This window comes from Miscanthus floridulus, chromosome 4 (genome assembly GCF_019320115.1).
Source record: "Miscanthus floridulus cultivar M001 chromosome 4, ASM1932011v1, whole genome shotgun sequence".
NCBI classification, from domain to species: Eukaryota; Viridiplantae; Streptophyta; class Magnoliopsida; order Poales; family Poaceae; genus Miscanthus; species Miscanthus floridulus.
In genome coordinates this window covers 116,884,470-116,893,326 of record NC_089583.1, presented here as the reverse complement: position 1 = coordinate 116,893,326, position 8,857 = coordinate 116,884,470, and the positions used below count along the sequence as shown (strand labels likewise).

The following is an 8,857-nucleotide window of genomic DNA, read 5'->3' as shown; positions in this document are numbered from 1 at the left end:
CCTCTCTTCTAAACTTTAGACCTCTAAAGTTTAGAGATAAAGCTTAAAACAGGAGGTCTAAAATTGGACATAAACTTTAGCCCACCTCACATTAGATATTTAGATATCAAAAGTGAGTTAAAGTGCTCTAAAGTTTTTAGAGCTTTAAAGTTTAGAGGAGTGAATCCAAACAGGCCCTTATTTCTCTGTCTAGGCTCGCATAGGATAGATCATTGAATTTGTGGAGTACATAAAATGCACCTCTAATCTAATAACAGAACAAACAATATTACTTCAAAATATGCAAACCCAACGTGGTAGGAGGGAAGACACACGCACCAGCAGGGTCTAGTATTTTCACACCCAAATCACAACCACCTCCGGATTCAAAGTCAGACGGTCAAAATTAATAGATCATCGGGTGGTCAGCTGCGGTCCCTGCTGCATCCGCGCGCCGCCTTCGGTGAAATTCGCATCCGTCGTCGTCGTCGTCGTCGTCGTCGCCAACGTGCACCGCCGCGAACCGTGTGGACAGTGGACAGTGCCACGCTCTCCTCGCCCAGCAGGAGCTAGCTATAAATTACACGCATTGCCCATGGAGAAAAGCACACACAATCTGGTGCAAGACAAGAAACCAACGCACAACAGCTAGCTAGCCGATCGATCGAGAGCTTGCAAAGAAGATGGATGCCAAGCTTGCCGCCCTCGTCGCCTTGCTTGCGTTGCTCGGGCCAGTGGCTTGCCATGGCGCCAGCATCATTTGCCAGGGCGGGTGGGTTCGCGCAGTCCCATCGCTCCTGGGCGGCGGGCTGGTCTGCCCCGGAAACCTGACCTCTTACCCCCTGAAGAAGAGCCCTGCCCCCTCAGCGACAGCGCTCAAGGTCGGCTACTACAACAGCAACGCGTGCCCCGACGCGGAAGACAACGTGAGGGAGGTCGTGGAGGACGCGGTGAGCAAAGACCCCGGCACGGGCGCAGGGCTCATCCGCCTCTTCTTCCACGACTGCTTCGTCCGGGCCGGGGGTGCGACGCCTCCGTCCTCCTCAGGAACACGAGCGGCTCCAGCGATCCCACGGAGATGTTCGGCCTGCCCAACATGAACAGCCTCCGCGGCTTCGAGGTGATCGACGCGGCCAAGGCGGCGCTGGAGGCGGCCTGCCCTGGCGTCGTCTCGTGCGCCGACACCCTCGCGCTCGCCGCCCGCGACGCGTCCAGCGTGCTCAGCGGCGGCAGGATCAGCTCCTTCGCGATGCCCACCGGCCGCCACGACGGGCGCGTTTCGCTCGCCAACGAGACCACGGACAACCTGCCCGGCCCGTTCTGCGACCTCGACGCGCTCAACAACTTCTTCGCCGCCAAGGGCCTCGACACCAACGACATGGTCACCCTCTCCGGGGCGCACACCATCGGCCAGGCCCGCTGCGCGTTCGTCTCCAACCGGACGGACATGAACGCCACCCTCGCCAACTAACGCCAAGGATCTCAAGGACAAGTGCAGGAGCGGCGGCAACATGGCGCTGGACTACAAAACCCCTGACACCATGGACGTCCAGTACTACCAGAACGTGAACGACGATGACGTGGTGCTGGACTCGGACGCTGCGCTGAGCTCGCCGCAAACGAAGCCGCTGGTGGATACCTACGCCGCCGGTTCTTCGGGAAATCTGTGGGAGACCAAGTTTGTTGGGGTTTAGTCCCACATCGTGTAGCGATGGTGGGGGAGTACAATATATAAGGCGGGAGAACCCCCACCTATCAGACTAGTCTTTTGGGTTGAGAAGGCCCAAGGACTTAGTTGTTAGAACCGGTGGTGACTACCGAGTTCACGATCTTGGAGCTGGCTTACAGCCGGCCTGGCTCGTTACCACGAGCCTGCGATGTTGGGAGAGCACAACATCTAAGGCGGGAGAAACCCCACCTATCAGGCTAGTCTTTTAAGCCCAAGACCTTATATGTTGTCAGCTTCGGTGGACCTAGGACCTGTGGGAGCGCAGGCTCGTGGTAACGAGCCTTTTAAGCCCAAGACCTTATATGTTGTCAGCTTCGGTGGACCTAGGACCTGTGGGAGCGCAGGCTCGTGGTAACGAGCCGGGCCGGCTGCAAACCAGCTCCAAGATCGTGAACTCGGTGGTCACCACCAGTTCCAACAAAGTTCGCGGCAGCGATGGTGAAGATGGGCAGCATCGAGGTCAAGACCAGCCCCGGTGCGGACGCCGAGATCAGGATGAAGTGCTCTATTTACAACTAGCTAGCTATATATAGCTGGCAATGGAGTGCGGGTGAGGGTGATTGGCTGCATGAACTGTGTACTCTGTGTGTGTTCGTTATCATGTATTCCTGTTGTTGCTTTCGTTAGGTTGGCTTCTCGGCAAAGTTTATTTTAGTGTGAGGTAGTAGTATATATGTAATAAGCGCCGGATTCACCCCTGCTTCTCCTCTTAAAATATGACATCTTTGATCTTCTTTACAATATTATTAAAGTACGGTATTTTTTTTTCATGCATCCATATATTTTCCTCCATCAACTATCCGAGTGCACTTCTCTGTCACTCCTCACCGTCCTTGCTTTTACGAACTCCTTTCTTTAGGCACGACGTGATTAGGTAACCGTGTCGTGCCAAGCTGCCCGTAAACTCGTCAAGACCTAGGTACTGCACGTGGCAACCTTAACCATGGCCATGCGAGCACAATTGTCCGACACGCCTATAGCAAGCCTAATCAGCCACATAAATCATTGATAAAATCACAAGTGCGTCCAAAGGTCGATAGATCTTAAAGTTCACAATTCCCAAATCACACTTACAAACTAAACATTCATAGCCACAAATCATTCACAATCATCCTCCATGTTCATGAATTTTGTTGTAGTGGGGCAGGGGACCAGAGACCTCGGGCCTGTTTGGCTGGTTACCTCAGCCTGCCACACCACAGTTATGGCCGCGCCGGAGGTTCGGTGACAAAATAGTTCGCAAGATTTTTGGTGTGAAAAACTGATGCAAGAGACCAGCGGCGGATCTAGGAAAAATTTTAGGGGGCTGAACAACACATACCTCCGACTGCTGCTCGATCTCAAGTCTCAACCCATCTACACTATAGAACTTTGCCTAAAAATTCATGAGGACTACAGGGGAGTTCCACTGCTCCGGTATGGGTAGAGGGGCTCGAGCCCCCCCCCCCCCCCCACCCCCGCCCCGTTGGATCCGCCCTTGCAAGAGACTACAAACAAGCTTGAGCAATTGTGGCACACCAAAGCTATGGTTATGAACCGAACGCCAGCCCAATCGAGTCAACGCACCAGACTTTAGGTGTGGTAAGTTCTAACTACGTACCAAACATACCCTTCGTCTCGCCAAACACTGGATCTTGGTCCGTAGAGGATGAATTCGTTGTTGGCACATATAGCACATCGAGCGTGAGAAGTCGTTGCATGTCCATCATGGGATCGATTAGGGTGAGCACGAGGAGGTTCGAAGGAGTCACGTGGAGAGAAATTAGAGAGCGAGTGTGGGGGTTATAACCCCGGATTCCCACGGTCATGGACATGGCCGCACTATCAGGGTCGGTCTAGCCCATGACATAAGACTTGCGGCGCACGACACTGCTCGACGTACACCGTAAGGTATTTAGAAGATCTTATTGGATACTATACAGATATTATAATCTAAATAAAATGTCTACCATGTAACCGGCTAGGATACTTTTCTTGTAACCCTACCCCTCCAGAATATATAAGGAGGGGCAGGGGTCCCCTAGTCGACATCTCATATCTCATCTCGTATTCCAGCAATACAAACCAACAAAGCACAGGACGTGAGGTTTTGTGTCATATTGACAGCCTGAACTTGTATAAATCTTGTGTCTCGTGTCTCTGTTACCATCTAGTTTCTGATCATGCGCACCTCTACCAATCAATCTACCATCATGAGCATACCCCTCGGTGGACTGCCGAGCATCTTTAGGCAACAATTGACGCGCCAGGTTGGAATGTGCATGCCGATACCCTCGCGAACCAGCTAGCGTACCTCAAGATCAACACCATGTTCTCGGCAAGATCGACTCTCGATTTTGTGCGAGAATTTCTTCGTCATCATCGTCCACGACAATTCAACATGACGACGGCGCCCCGTCAACAGCTTGCTACGGTGTCTCGAAGTAATCCACGGTAGTATGGCCCCGTTCGCTTGTCTTAAAAATGGCTTGTTCAGCTTCTTTTTTCAGTCGGAACAGTGTTTTTCCCTCACAACAATTCAGCCGGAACAGTGTTTTCAGCCAGTTTCAGTCAAGTTTCAGACCAGCCAGTTTATGTCATCGTGCGTGGAAGAGTTTATTTATTAATCTGCAATCGCCGGCGTTTAGCAATATGATCCCATGCTCCGGGTTCGTCGGGATCTCAATGGCAAAAAGCAAGTTGGCTGGACCCGCGACTTCATCTGCAGCAGTGTTTTAGATCCGGTCCTACGCCTCAACGAGATCGGTGTTTCGACGAATACAAAGTCCAAGCTTCAGCCACTGCATGCATCAATGCCGAAGATTTAAACATAACATTATGTCATCACGTGATGATATATCTACACCGCCATGCAAAGCTTCCGTCGGACATGCAAGCAAGCAAATTATGCGTGGTCTACATCACCGTGACGTGAAGAAGATGCCAAGCAAGAAAGCTAATTAAGAAAATAATAAAGTTATTGATGATCATGCACGTACGTCAGGCATGCAAGGCATAGTTTTTCCATGCTTGCTTATGCTTCCCTGTTCCGTCAAATCCAGTCTCCAAATACTGTGGATCAACGCTTGAAGGAAAAGCAGTTCCGAGTCCAAGTCCAACAGGCACGTAACCTGCACCGACTCCAGTTGAAGCACCACATGCAAATAAACAAGGAAGATCTTGGTCCGCGCTTCGCCTCCGTCGGACACGCCCGAGGGCTATGCCTCCCCATGCAGTGGATTCCGTCCAACTACATCAAGCGAGCCTCCAAACAAGCCGCTAAGCGAGTCATGCCGCGTCGCAATGATGATCGTCGTAAAGAACGGCATTATGACAACTGCGACTGCCGCTACGACGACAGGCTGGAGAGCTCGAGGGCCAGGCAATTTCGTCGACACCGATCAGATAACGCCATACGCCGCCGACCAGACGTTCATGTCTAAAGCTAAGTACCCTTCATATATCTGTATTTAATACAATCTCCTCACCATGTTTCTCCAATTATTATTTCTTCGGTTATTCTCCATGTTTAATATTTTTAAGATACTCAGATCGTTCTCCATGTGCAATATCTTAAAGATATTCTCCACTCGACTCGCCGACCAGCCACGTTCTTACTCGTGCCATCCAAAAGCGGCCCTAGCCTCGACTTCGCTCCTACACGTGCATGAGCCACGCTCAGCATTATGGATAGTCAGCAATGGCTTCTTGGCGACGCTCTCTCTCTTATGCGTACACGGGTGCCGGCCACTCCGCACTATAGAATTTGGGCTAGTCAGGGCTGGTGACGTGATATAGAACCAACCGGAAGGGAATTACTCATATTTAGAATATGAACAAACTCTAAACAAACATAATGTTTATCTACAACAGAGTTCATACATTTTATTTGTACATCATGTACTACCCGTTCTACATCTTTGTTTTTCATGGGCCTGGTTGGCTCAACGAGCTTATTTTTTACGCTCGGGGACTGGATCAGTCGGGTAGGATAAGAGGACCATCGTTCGGGTGGTCGCACCACCTGGCATTCGGACTTCTCCACCGATCAACTGGTCGGACCGCTAGGTTCATGGACTTCATCACCGACTAGTTGGTCGGACTGTTCGGCGCTCACTTCTACTCAGCACTCACTTCGCCGCCGACCAGTTGGTTGGATTGCTCGGCACTTGCTTCTTTGCCGACCAGCTGGTCGGATTGTTCGTTGCTTGGGATTCATTGTTAGCTACGCTGGGGCTCACCAGCTAAGCTGGGGACTCCTCGGCGATCGGATTCTTCGTGCAAGCATCGCTACCTAAGCTGAAGACTTCTCGGTGTTCAGATTCTTCGTGCAAGAGTTGCCAGCTAAGCTAGGGACTCCATTGGCGGTCGGATCTTGCTACGTCTTATCGATGTGCTATCAAGTTGCTCCATACTATTTGGATCAGGGTGCTGATCTTGGGCAGCACGTTCGGGGCTTGATACGCACATGATAGATGACGTTGGTAAGCTTTCAGACTTATTTTCATTGACCCTGCTATAAGATTTATTTCTTCATCTTTCAGCAGGCTCGGGGACTAAGTGGCTACATATAACACCCTCAGTGTTACACTGTACAATTTTTGCTAAAACATTGCATGTGCATCATGTTTATATGATAGTGTATGAATTATAGAGTGGAAATCAATTTATGTGGCTCGAAACGTTCATCGAAAACGCGAAACGAATGTTATGTTTCATGTCGCGTTATATCACTTAGGGTTCTAAATGAATTTTTATTGAATGAAAATGCTATAGGACGCATACTCGACACTTTAATAAAGTTTGTGGCACAAACTTCGTAGGTGGCGGTGAAATACTTGGGTCGAGAATGGGATTCGCTAACTAGCATACTTGATAGCTTGAAAATCAAAATCGATGCGAAACCGACAAGAACTTAGTCAATTTTCGTAAGTCGGAAAATGGTTCGACGAAGCTAAGTTCGACAATTTTTGTAGGAAATTTGGGTTAAGCAATGGTAGGGTATTAGGGCTTGTTTCAGTAGTTTAACATACCCTCTCGAGTGTAGAAAAACTGGTTTAGCAATTGGATCATCGAGTTGGGTTTTAGGACCACTTTAAAAAGCGTGCAAGACATGGTTTATGCGTCGGGGCGCGATCACCGTGCTCGGCCCTCGGCGCTGCCGCGCCGGCCGCCGACGCGCACACGCTCGCATGACGTACATGTGCTACCACGCTGGCTGGGCCTGCCGCTGGTCCCGCGCTGTGGGCCACTATCACCCGTTGCCACGCCCTAGCTCGCGCTCACGCTCGCGCATGCATGCATGCCGCGCCCGGTGACCTGGCCACTCGGCCACCACTACCGTCGTCGTGGGCCTGCTGCCCTGGCTAGCCCACTGCCACCGCTTCACTGTGTCCCAGACTCCGCGCGTCGCGACACCCCGCTGCTGCTGGTTGTGGCCGCTTGTGTGAGGTCACCTACGTGCGCTCTGCCACCGCCGTTACGTTCGCCTGGCCACACTGCCGCCTCGAGCTCACCTGGCAGTACCGTGCGCTCATGGCCATGCTTGGCTCTACCCACATGTCGCCTGGCCACCTACCTTTACCATCACATCGTGCTCGATGCGACGCTGTGCTGACCGGTGCCATGCCACTGTGGTGTAGGGCCGAGTCGCCATCGTCGACTTGCGGTTTATGGCTGTGCGGGCCACCGTCCTGTGCACGTTGGCCGTTTCCCCATTGCCCTGTAGCTGTATGTGTTCATGCACTGATTGACTGCCGCGTCCCACCACGACAACGCCATGCCAAGCCATGCTGTCCGTCCCTCTGTTCCGCTGTCGTCATGGTCGCTGGTCCCGTACCTCTCAATTCGGCCTGGTGGAGCCACCTCAATCCAATTAACCCTGTCCTCAGCTCCGCTGAGTAGCCAGCCATCCACTCGACCCCACCTTGCAGCGAGCCTCGCCGTGCCGTGCTCCAATTTGGAGCTGTCGTTCCACCGGGTCAATAAGACCGTGTCGGTCTACGTCGAAGACAAGCTCCCTATCCAGTGTAGCTCGTGTCAATTCCTTGCACCGCTAGCTTCACCTCCACCTGCTAATCACCCTGCGCACCTTTGCTGAATCGCTACCGCCGTCTAGTCTCCCCTGACGCGGCCTTGCCACTGTTGTGCGCCACCGCACCGTCCATGCGCACGCGCCCAACTCGGCTCGGTAGGTCTCCGGTAAATCCACCACGTCTGGTAGGTTTGGGGTGAGTCGCTGATGCCCATTCTTAAGCTCGTTCACGTTGTCTGTGCCTTGGCTCACAGGAACATGGCCGCCGTTGTAGGGAGGAGTCCGCTGTCGGGGAGGGAGCTCGAGACAACATCTCCGTTCGCCGCGTCGTCGCTCATCACTTTGGGTTTACGCCTAGGTGAGCATCGGCTCGCATTTGGGGGCGGGGAGTGACCGGTCTAGCCGGCGTAACCACCCTGTGCCAGCGCCGCCGTGCCGGTGCGCGCGCGCGGGTGTGGAGGGTGTCGCCGTTGCGAAGATAGCTTATTCCAAGGGTTTATCTGTGAAATAGCCGACTGTAGGAATAGTGTCACGGGTCTCAGGGTGATTCGTCAGTAGGTCAGGGTTGTTTTCGAAAAACAGCCGAAGCATGTGGGCCTCCTCGTCGCGGGCCGCCGTCGCGCGGTTGGGCCACGCCGGTGCATCGTGTGCGCGCGCGCGTTTGCGCCGGACTGGGCCGAGCCGTCGTGCTCTGGGCCGCGCGGTGGAATTTGATTTTCCATTTTCTAGTGAATTAATAAATGCTTATTCAATTTAGTTTTGAGTTGAACTTTGATAATTTATAGTAAATCTTATAGATGTCCAAAAATAATGAAACAAAATTTATTAGGTTCACAAAAATGCTATCTATCTATTGGTGTAGTTAGTTTGCAGTTAGCTATGATAACTGATAGGTACATAAATTCAAATTAGAAAGCTTAGTATTATATAAATTAATATTTATAGGAATTTTTGTGGCAAATTGACGGTAGCTTTAGCCATATAATTTTTATAGTAGGATCATTAGGTTATTATGTACTCGCTGTAATTTTTGTAGCACTAGAGTAGGTTGATAAATAGAATAGCTAGTACCCTTGTTTTATCATATATAAAATAATCGGTATTAGGAGTAAGAATACATTTAGTTCCTAAGATAA

At 51.4% G+C, this 8,857-nt stretch overlaps 1 pseudogene; it reads left to right on the top strand.

Annotated features, from left to right (window-relative positions):
- The first annotated feature begins 662 nt into the window (after nucleotides 1-662).
- On the top strand, nucleotides 663-2,362 carry LOC136550472 (peroxidase 2-like; annotated as a pseudogene).
- The last annotated feature ends 6,495 nt before the right edge of the window (nucleotides 2,363-8,857 follow it).